At 44.7% G+C, this 11,034-nt stretch overlaps 1 pseudogene; it reads right to left on the bottom strand.

Annotated features, from left to right (window-relative positions):
• Window positions 1–1,688: 1,688 nt before the first annotated feature.
• LOC120605862 (uncharacterized) lies at window positions 1,689–1,807 on the bottom strand (annotated as a pseudogene).
• Window positions 1,808–11,034: the final 9,227 nt, after the last annotated feature.

The following is an 11,034-nucleotide window of genomic DNA, read 5'->3' as shown; positions in this document are numbered from 1 at the left end:
GATTTCAAGTCATTGTAAACTTTTCGAAACAATTAGTTTTAATGAATACATATTATGCTATCACACATATGTACCTTTCTCTAAGATCTCCTGATATTGGATGTTTCAGTCGTATCCACTAGCTCCATAGAATAAACAAAGTCGTCATGAACATCTTATATAAATCCGAATCGCAATTCTTATTATTTCCACAGCACAAAAATCTCATGGTTCCTAACTTGGTAGAAAACCGAGATCCAAAGGTATAAACATTTTTGAGATATTGTTGTATTTTAAAGGTTGAAATTGAGAATCATCGGGGAGAATTACGTCACATCCATCTGTGTCCTCAGAAAGACGGCCTGGGTCTGGGAGGGGCACAGGGGCTCAGCCAGGCAGTGAGCTGCCGTCTTAGCCTCAGCACGTGGGGCAAGGTATTTAGCCTCCACGTCTGTTAAATGGAATAATACCTTCCGTCACTTGTCATTTGAGGCTACAGAATATCCAAATCCCCTGTCTATCAGGGAGTTTCCAAGTTAAGAAAGAGATGAAGCCCCTCTTCCCATCCTGGAAGCCAAAGGGAGCCAATCCCTTCTCTGCCCGATCCCAAATACACACAGCGCTAAGAGCCTGGCCCAGGACCTGAGCTGAGCCAGACTTTTAGAGATAGTGAGATCTGGCTGCATCTGTCTCCCTTGGCTCTTGCGCTTGGTTCTCCAGCCTTCATGTCAACTTCGCGCGTTCCCTAATATCTTCCCAATAAATTCCTTTTCCTGCTTAAGTTAAGCAGAGTGAATTTCTATTGTGTCCATCAAGAACCCATTAGAAGCTGGCATGTAGATCTGTGGGCACTCCAGATAATACGGGTAGGCTTTCTGGAACAGCTTTGGGCCCAGAGTTGGCACCGAGTAAGTACTGCCCGCTATTATGATTACAACTATTGGGCAGCAGAGAATGTGGTCCAAAGCCAGGACTCTAGGGCCAGACTGTGTGGGTTCCATTTCTGCTTCACCTCTTACCCACTGAATGACCCGGAGACAAGCTACTTAACCTCTCCACGCCCCAATTTCCTCATAGGCAATATGAGAATAATAACAATAGCTGCCTTTTACGGTTGTAATAAGGAGAAATAAGTTAAACACATATTAAATGCTTAGAAGAGTTATTTTTAAGTGAGTGCTCTTATCATTATAACAACAACTAAACTGATTATCTATCACACGTTGTCATTTTTACAGTCAGTACCTTCACAGTCTCTGTATCATTTAATCCCAATAACAATCACAATCGAGGTGAAATCCTTACTTTACAAATTTGGAAACTGATGTTCAGAGAGGTTCCTATCTGTAGGTCCTACAACGAGTAGGTAGCAGAACCAGAGCTCAAACCCAGGACTCTTAAGTGTGAAGGTCAAGCTTTTTCAGGTATATGGGTGACTGTGGTATGTTCTCAATATTTATTCAGGAAATAATAGTGATGAATGAATGAATGAACAAGTGAAGTCCACTGAAATAGCTAACATTTGCTCAGCACCTACTACTTACTGTCAGGTTCTGTGCTCACACATGACGCATGTAGTTTACTTGTGTTCTTTTTATTATTTTTTTAACTTATTTTATTTTATTTTATTTTTTTTAGGCAACCCTTGGTTGACCTCACAGATTGCAAGGACCTTGTCAGTTTACAATCCCTTATTTTTTTATTTTTTATGCCTACAGCACCTGGTCTTCCTAGGTGGTCTCCCATCCAAGTACTAACCAGGCTAGACCCTGCTTAGCTTCCGAGATGAAATGGGATCCAGCTTGATCAGGGTAGCATGGCCATAGACAGGTGTAGTTTGCTTGTAATTTATGTGTAATTCACTTCTTATAACATGGCACGGATATTTATAGATATTCTCATGTCTATAATGAGGAAACTGAGGCTCAAAAGGGTTTAGTACCTTGCTCAAGGCCGCACGGCTGGCGAGTAGCTGTCATTCACCTTGCCCCAACCCACAGTCCTGTTAAAGGGGGCACCTTCTGCATTGCCATCTGCCAGTCAGCTCCCTCGTCCTATTACCTCCCAGCTGAAGTGTGCAAAAAAAAAAAGGTTATTTTCGCTACCAAATTGGCTTTTAGAAGCTGGAGATTAAATAAACAAACATGTGACCAGTTTATTGCACAGGTTTTGCACGCAGCCAGCCTCCGTGTCAGTTGGCCCCGCGATCGCTGCGGTCTGACTGTGAGGCCGCCTGACGAGGGCTGTGCTCCGTATCCTGTTTATACGATGAATCTATAATGTAATTTCACAAGGTTCTGAAATGCACCGAGAAACACGCGAGGACGCCGTGCCTCCGCCTAATCCATATGAAACAGACTGGAAACGCGCCTAGTAAACACGCGGGAGCCGGGCGGGCTGCAGCCGGTCTGTCCTCACCTAGAAACGGATTATCCTGGAGAGGAGGGTGAGCCGCTGCCCTCCAGCCAAGTGGACGCGGATCCCGCAGAGCTGGCCCCGAGATTCGTGGACGATTCGTGGGTGTCTCCAAACCGACCCCTCCTGCTGGAGAGAGCAGGGCATTTATGGCCGTGGGAACAGGTGCCTAATGAATGACAATAGAGGTTCAAGATTAAAAGACCTGTTTCTGTTCGCTAAAGCACGTTTTAATAAGAACTCTATTGTCACAGACACCGAAAAAACTAGGGCTCTCCCTCAGCCGAAATTGAGTTCTGTTTTCTCTTCCTAACTCTGTGCTCTCATGCATGTGATTTCATTCATTCACTGAGCAAATATGTCACCCACCTCCTCTAGCTCAGCCCCCCGGCTAATTGCTAGAGATACTGTGATCTCTAAGATATGCCTATTCGTTGATTAAACGTATCTATTGGGCAGATCCCATGAGCCAAATACCGTTTCGGTGCCCAGACTGCGAAAGTCGCTGCTGTCATGCCAGGGGAAGAGACAGGCAATAGGCAAGATCAGTCACATATGGGGCGGTCAGTGCCAAAGAAAAGACAAAAATGGGAGAGAGGTGCAAATTCAGACAGCGTGGCCAGAGGAGGTCTCACAACCCTCTGAGGCCACTTTACAAAGATGGACCCCGAGGCCAGAGAAGGCCAAGCAAGAGAGTAATAATACCCCTCCTTTCCGTGTATAAAACATCGCGGCCATCACAGTTCTTTCAGGTAAGGTAGCTCCTTCATCCTCCAGCCTCAGGCCATCTGGGCGTCCTGTCTCTGCCTCTTGGAGGTTTCACCTCAAATGTCAGCACAGCGCTTGGGTCTCTACCCCGGTGTCCTCCCTGAATCCCGTTGTCTGCCGCTTCCTAGCACTTTTTCCTGCTTTCTTTTCCTTTGAACATTTACATATTATATTCTTGGCACTGATATATTTTTTGAGATACAATTTACATGGAGTAAAATTCACCCTTTTGGTGTAAGTTCTATGAGTTTTGACAAATACATAGAGTCATGCAACCACCACCACCACCGAAAAGAGTTCCATCAACCCCCCTAAAATTCCCTAGTGGTCCCTTATGGTCAAGCCAAGCCCCCGCCTTACCTCCAGCCTTTGGGGACCACTGATCTATTTTCTGTTCCTATGGTTTTGCTTTCTTTAAGTTGTCCTATAAATGGAATCATATGGGTATGTAGTCCCCGAGTCAGGATTCTTTCACCGAGCATAACATGCCGTGAAGTGTAGCAGTAATCTGCTCCTTTTCACGGCTTAGTAGTATTCCATTTTACGGATATATCACGGTTTGTTTATCCATTCACCCGTTAAAGTACGTTTGAGTTGTTGCCAATGTTTGGTGATTATAAATAAACTTCATTTATCTTGGGCAAATGCATAGGAGTGAGATTGCAGAATCATATGGTAAAGTAATGTTTACTTTTTTAAGAAACAGCCAAAGTGTTTTCCAAAGAGACTGTATCATTTTGCATCCCCATCAATCGCCTGATACATTGTGTATGTCTGTGTTTTCTGTCTCCCCAAAGTAGAATATAATACCCCCAAAGGTAGGGGAGCGACTTGTTTTGTGCACTGCTGTATATCCAGTGTTTGGGACATAACAGACAATCAATAATTATCTGTTGGTTTAAGGAATAAATGATCTCATTAATTCTCACAACTTGTAGCAATCTCATAAAGGAGGCATTAGTGTGCCCATATTAAAGGTGAAGAAACTGAGACCTGGAACTTGTAAGACACACGTTTATAGTTGGACTTGAACCCAGCTGTCTGTCTACCTTGAGAACAAGCACATATAACCACATCCCAGTCCAGCCCTGAAATGGAAGTAATGCTTTGTTCCTGAGCTGTAGAGAGTCACTGGTGGGTTTAAATTTAACTTAATGACGGGGTCACAGGATTTGAAGAGACTCAGGAGGCAACGAGTGAAGGCTGAATGGACCGAGCATCGAGATTTCTGCCAGGCTCATGTGGTAGTCCAGACCTGAAGTGAGGCTGTTTTGGGTTAGAAGCAAATTTACAGGACTGGAAAGTGTGGAAATGAACAAAGACCACCAGATGAGAACAGGGGCTGTGTATTCAGCGTGTGCTAGAGCAGGGAGGTTTCAGTTGTGCTCAGGTTGAAGGCTGTTGGCACGGGGAGCTGGAGCTGGGCTGACTAGAAGTGAGCATCTAGTGGAGTTGGTTTGGGAAAAATATTTGGTTTTCTCTGGTTGGTCCTGAGTTGGAAGACAAGTCAAAATTAATAAGAAAGCTAGCAGTTATCGACCAAGTCCTGGCTATTTGGGGCCAATTGCTGCAGAGGATGTGGGTTAGAGTTCTCTTGTCATGGATGATCTGGCCACTGTCCCTTTGTATATTCAGTCTCTCAAGAGAAAGAGATAGAAGGAAGAGGCAGATGAGTGGGAGAAAGAGAACTCACTTTTGGAATAAAAACCAGCACGTGTGTTCCAGCTCTGTGTCTTACGACCACGGGGCTTCACATGAATCCCTGGCTCATGGCTTCTTCACGATTAACACTAAGTGTGTGTGTCACCTCACCTTTGTTTTTTTAGATTACTCGAGGTGGTTGGGATTGGAAGGGCTTGTGTTTCTTTTCTTCTTGGGAGCAAACGGCTGCAGCTCTGGGGCTTGAGTGGGCAGAATGAGGGGAAGAGGCAGTGGAGGAGGCAAGGCGGGGGGGATGTGGGGCCTGCAGCGGGGAGCAGGCCGCCTGCAAAGGGCAGCATCTGCAACTGAGACCTCCATACCCCCTCCCCACAGCCGCCGTGAACTTCTACCAGGCTCTCACCGAACAACAGCACAACCTGGCTTCTTGGAGCTAAACCACCTTTGCTAATTAGGTGCCTGGTTTAGCTCCCTGAAGGAGGTGTGCAAGTGATGTCACATATGAGAATAACAGAATCTGAGAATCACAGGCTCGGAAGAGGTGGAAAGATCTTTAATCCTACACCCCCTCCTTCCTCCATCAGCATAGCAACTCTATAATTTATTGAATGACTTTCTATTTGTGATGAAAATAAAAGTGGGAATGATGGAGCAGTTAGGGACTCTTGGCCAGGCTCCATGCCTCATCTTATTTCATCCTCACGCTCTAAAACCAGTATTATGCTATTATCTCCCATTTTACAGCCAAGAAAAGAGATGCTCAGAGAGGCCAAGTAACCTGCTTCAGGTCACATTGATAACAGAGGCAGAGCACAGACTCATACTCAGGTAGCCCATGTGAGCTGCGTGATGACATTGAATTTGCACAGCGCATTGGGTTGGGGGAAGCTGGTAGTGGCAATTCTTCAGCCTGGAGTCAGAGCATAGAGTTTTTCAAGGCCTGCTTTGTGCTTCATTGAAAAAGGTAGAGGCTCTGGTGTCAGGCAGGAATCCCAGCTCTGGAGCCGATTTCCCACCTGGCCTTGGTCAGACCCCACTGCCTCTCTGGGCCTCACTTCCTCATCCTCCACTGAACAAGATTAAATGGGATGGATGATATGCTGTATCCGCAGGCACACAGAATATATGAGCCCCCTCCCTCTCCCAAAGCCTGCTGCCCTCCTGGTTTCTGATCAGTCTCCTCCCACAAGGATGATAGGGGCCTTGTGCTCAGTGTGGACGTGCCTAGATTTGGGGGTCAGACCGACACGAGTTCCAATCCTGCTGTTGCCATTTCTCACTGCATAAACTTTATCCAGTTACTCTACCTCTTTGAGCCTTAGTTTTCTCAGCTGTAAAACGAGGACAACAGCGCTCACTCAGGAGATTGTGTGAGGGCGGAATGGCATCAGGCTTGCAAGCACCTGGGAGAAGTGAGGTCTCAATGAGCGTTCCTCGTTAGTCATTGTAAAGCTCTCCTGGCATGGACTACTGGCATTGCCCCTGTCCCGTGAAAGCGCTGTAAAATCAAAATGAGTTTGTACTTTGGCAGGGCCATTTCTGTCCTCCTGGCTGTGCCAGACAGGGTTAAGTTCCCCTCCCCAGGTCCCAATACCTCAGCCATGGCTCAGATCACTTCCTGCCACAGCTTTCACTTAGGACTCACCCATGAGGCTGTGAGCTCGGGGAGAGCTCCATATCTCTGGCACGTGGCACAGGGCCAGCCTTTCAGGGAATGTGTTGTTTGTTGAATGAATGGCTGAGTGCTTGAACAAACCAGTGACGTCTCCAAGGCAAGGGGTATTTTAAAGGGTGTACTAATCAACAATCCCTATTAATCCCTTCTTCCAAACTACAGTTTATCAGGGACTATCATGCCGTGCAGGCATTCTTTACATCTCTGAGGGCTGAGGAAGTAACTTGGAATAATAAGAATATTGCACAGTGCTGCGGTGAAGAGTTGGGGTTCCCTGGGGTCTCACCCTGGCTTCTGCCTCTCACTAGCTTTGCATCCTTAACTAAGTTATTCGACTTCCTTGAGCCTCAAGTTTCACCCACTTGTAAAATGAAAGTAATAATAATCCTTACTTCATAGAGTTTTATGAGGAGTAAATAAGATAATGCAGAGAGTGTAGTATTCGGCATTTGTTAAGCACTTAATAAATTGTCACTACTGCTGTCATTATAATCAGCATTATTCGTCCACAAACCATTTTGAGAATCTGAAACATGTATAAACGTGCATAATTTTACATTTAATTTCACAGGTGCCCCACCTGAGAACACTAACAACTGATCGGGTCAAGATCCATGAACCTCTTAAACCAGCTATTTTGTAAGTGGAGAAGCAGAGACCCAGAGAACAGATGTGATTTGACCAGTATGGCAGGGCTAGGCCGAGGTCTCCCCAATCGGATCAAAGTTGAAGCCAAAGTGGCTCTCAGTTCCGTGCTATTTTTCACCGTTTATAAAATCTCTCTTCCAGCAGACATCTTGGAGATCCTAAACCCTCTGCCAAGGCCGGAACTGTGCAGGGAGAGACGCGAAACGATCGTATGTGCCTCCTGCTTGCCTTCCGTTTACCCGCAGCTTCTGAGTAGTGCGGGCTACAGCCCATCCAATCAGCCCCAGAGAAGCAGCCAGCCCAGCCTCCCTGTTAACCCGCTGGGAAGTCTTGGCTGAGCCACCTTGTACCTGTGACTCTTATTTTCTTCATATATCAAATGGGATGGTATGACCTACCTCACCAGGTTATTGTGAAGATTAAACAATAAAACGTATCAAAAATGGCCAGCCCGGATGAGTAAATGGTATCTGCTACTACCATCAGATAGAAAAACGTTAAAGAAGTAAATATTCCTCCCAAGTCCCCCTTTAGAGAAACAGGAATCCACAGTGAACAAAGGTTTGCCAAGTCCTGCAGGTACCTGTTTTAATGAATAAATGAAAATGCTTGGTAATGAGCGTAGTGATTGTTTTATGTAAATGGTGCTCCCTTGGAGCTTGTAAACAATTTCTTGTCTCAAGAAAACATTGCCCTTGAGAGCTTGTTTACAACACCAATTTGCTTCTCCAACTTTCTCTTTGAGGCCTGCACAGAGGAGCACTTGGCCCGTTTATGAGAGAATCTTGACAAATCCTTAATTTGTGCTGCCAGTCTCAGCAGTGGCTTAAGGGACCCCAACAGCCTTTGGAGGGGGCTCCACCTTAAGAGAAACGTTTCTTTCTGCTTGTTTTTTGTTTTTCATTTGTCTGCCTTATTCTTGGTCCAAGCTGGGAGGGGGTCAGGTAATATTTAATGGAGTCAATATTTGGATATGAGTAAAAGTAATGAGTTCTGGTTGGGTACAATAAGAAGCATTAAATAGTGAAAGGAAGTCACTACCAACCAGAAGAATTTGCTGTGACCCTGGTCCACTCTGGAGCCATGGGAAAGCTAGAATAGGCATGAGCAGCTGGGCAGTTGCCCAGGATAGCAGTTTGTAAGATGTGCCAAATGAAGCCTACTGAAATCCAGCAGAAATGTGGTGTCAGATAATTCAAGTTTCCACCTGCAATTCCTTACAGAATGGAAAATAGTCAACTCGTCCTGTCCCTTGTCATAGCAAGTGCCAACAGTCACTCCCCCCCACCCCAATCTGTTCAAATAGCAGGACTCAACTGTACACCACACCACCAACCCTGCACCAGCCAGCTGATGACTAAGGAATACTCCCAAAGAGTATTATCTGGAATATCTTATCATTAGTCCTTTACTTTTTAACTAAATAAAGAAGTGTATAATTTTATTAATCAAAAACTATTGTTCCTGTCCCTCCCAAATCAATACTAAATTCAGACTTAAATACTATAAGTTTGATAGGATATTAAATTAGCCTGCTGGGTGAACCCATATATCTCTGATGGCCCTGACCATGAGCAGTCATGTGACCTTGAAGAGTCAATTGACCTTCAAAAGTCAATTGTCAAAGGGTGATGAAAGGCCATGCTACCAACAAATAATTTCATGCTTCTATGTCCTAAACTTTTTGTTTCTTCTGCCTGGAATCCCCTTCTCTAGGCCACCCCCACCCTCTTACTCACCTGGCCAACTCACAGTCACCCAGTGAGGTCCCTTCCCTGTTACGCCTTTGCTGTTTCCCCAGGTAGAGTCGATCACGTAGGGAAGGCTATATATAGCATCTTTGACACTATAATTAGCATTATCAGTCATCTGCCAGCCTCTTTTATGAAACAGAGAGGTTTTTGAGGTTCAGAACCAGGGTTTATTTACATGCATGGTCCCATCATCGAGCACAGTGAATGGCACTGAGTAGGAGCTCGACAAATGTTCCTAGAATGTCACCATGACCCTTATCTCCTGCAATGGCCCAAATGGATGACTTTCCTTCTACATCAAGAGGTCTTCCCTGAATTTCCCTCCCTCAGAGAAATGAGGATGGGGCAGCTTGCTTGATGGGGGCAGTGGATATGGCTGGCTGAAGAGGCAGCCAGCATAAGCTGATTGGCAGATTAGGTCCATGCAAGAATATTACAATTATGTAAATATATTGATGAAAATAAGAAAAGACGTTGATGAAAATAAGAGAACAGATTTTAAAATACAAAAATGGAGAAGGCTAGAATGAGGTATTAATACAAACTTATGGGATGTAGAGATGCAAACATACATACATATATAGACATAGAGATATAGGTGTGTACACATACATATGTTTTCTAGCGCTGTCCACTGAGAAGATCTATAAGTGATGACACATCAGTAAAAATGAACACACTGAGCAATCAGATCTTGGTTTTTAAATACCGTCCTGTACTAACAGGAACCAGGGACACTCGGAAAAATGGCTAATTCTGGGGCTGAGGCAAGGTGGGAAATGACAAGGTGAACCTCCAACAACTTGTGCCAGAAAGCAAAGACATGCTTAAAAGTGCATGAGAGCCAGCCTGAAGGGGGTCCCACTGGGGAAATCTGGGATAATTTGAGCATCAAAGTGAATATTGACTGTTATGAGTCACAATTCAGTAAATAAGATAGAAATCCACAAATTTCGCACTGATATTAACTAGTTGATTCAATAATTAACAAGTGAGGAAGAAGGAAAAATTCTTCCATACAGAAGAACTCCAACTAATAAACGCAGAAGGAATGATGGAAATAGAAAAATCCCTATCAGTAACCATTGTCGTAGAGGCTGATTTAGGTGAGAATTGTCAATGAATACTAAGGCTGACTGGTGGGCTGTTTTATGAGGAAGATGATATTAGCATGAACTTGGAATACCTCATCACGTAATGTCCATTAAAAGTGAAAAACAGTCACTTTAGGTTAGAGAATTCTGGGAGACAACCCAATGAGAGAGGTAGAGTTCTGCCTGGTTTGTCAGACCCCAACTATGACAACTACCAACTGCGTGACTTTCAGCAAGTTCTTCATCTCCCTGTGCCTCAGTTTTCTGTTCCCTAAAATGAGAATGTTAATGGCACCTAACCCATGAAAATTGCATTGCAAGTCTATATATTAACCCATGTAAAACACTGAGAATTGTACATTTCACGTATTACGCCCTCGATCAGTGTTAGCTATTACAAATATTATAAACGAGAATTCATACTATTCAACTCAGAGAGGTAGAAACAGCACCAAACCCACGTCCACCAAACTCCAAATCACACTCTCATGTGTCTCCCAGGAATTAGCGAGTCCCAGTGGCCAAATAATTGGCAGTTTTCAAAGTGCAGTTGCATTTGCATGTCCCTTGAAAGTGACAAAAGCCCCTATAGGTACACAGAAGTTAGATCTCTCCTGGTCCCAACGTGACAGGTGAAGAAGTGCCTTGACTCACCCAAAACGTCGTAGGGGGAATTTGAACCACGTGTTCTGACTCCAAGCCTGGTTGCTTTCAGTGCCTCCAAAGTTTCCAGCCCCATCATCATAGGTCCATGAAGTGGCCCAGGGATAGTGTTCAGTTTAGAAAAGTCAACCAAAGCTGAGAGGGTCCGTTTGAACTTGAAATTTGCAGTGAAAGTCCTGACATGTTCCCCCCGCCCCGCCCCTCCCAAATGAATTACATCATCGGATTAGGATAAGCCAGAAAAGGTCTGACTGGGAATCAGGGGAACTTAAGAGCAAGGGTCAGAGGCAGGATGGACATCGGCTAGAAAGCCTTCAAGGTCAAGTCAAAGAAGGTGTCAGACCCATTCAGGCAAAGTATCTTGGCTTTTGTCTTTAAA

The sequence above is a fragment of the Pteropus medius genome, unplaced genomic scaffold, assembly GCF_902729225.1.
Source record: "Pteropus medius unplaced genomic scaffold, Ma_sr-lr_union100, whole genome shotgun sequence".
Taxonomy (NCBI): domain Eukaryota; kingdom Metazoa; phylum Chordata; class Mammalia; order Chiroptera; family Pteropodidae; genus Pteropus; species Pteropus medius.
Note: the sequence above shows the minus strand (reverse complement) of the source record. Positions and strands in the feature narration are given on the sequence as shown.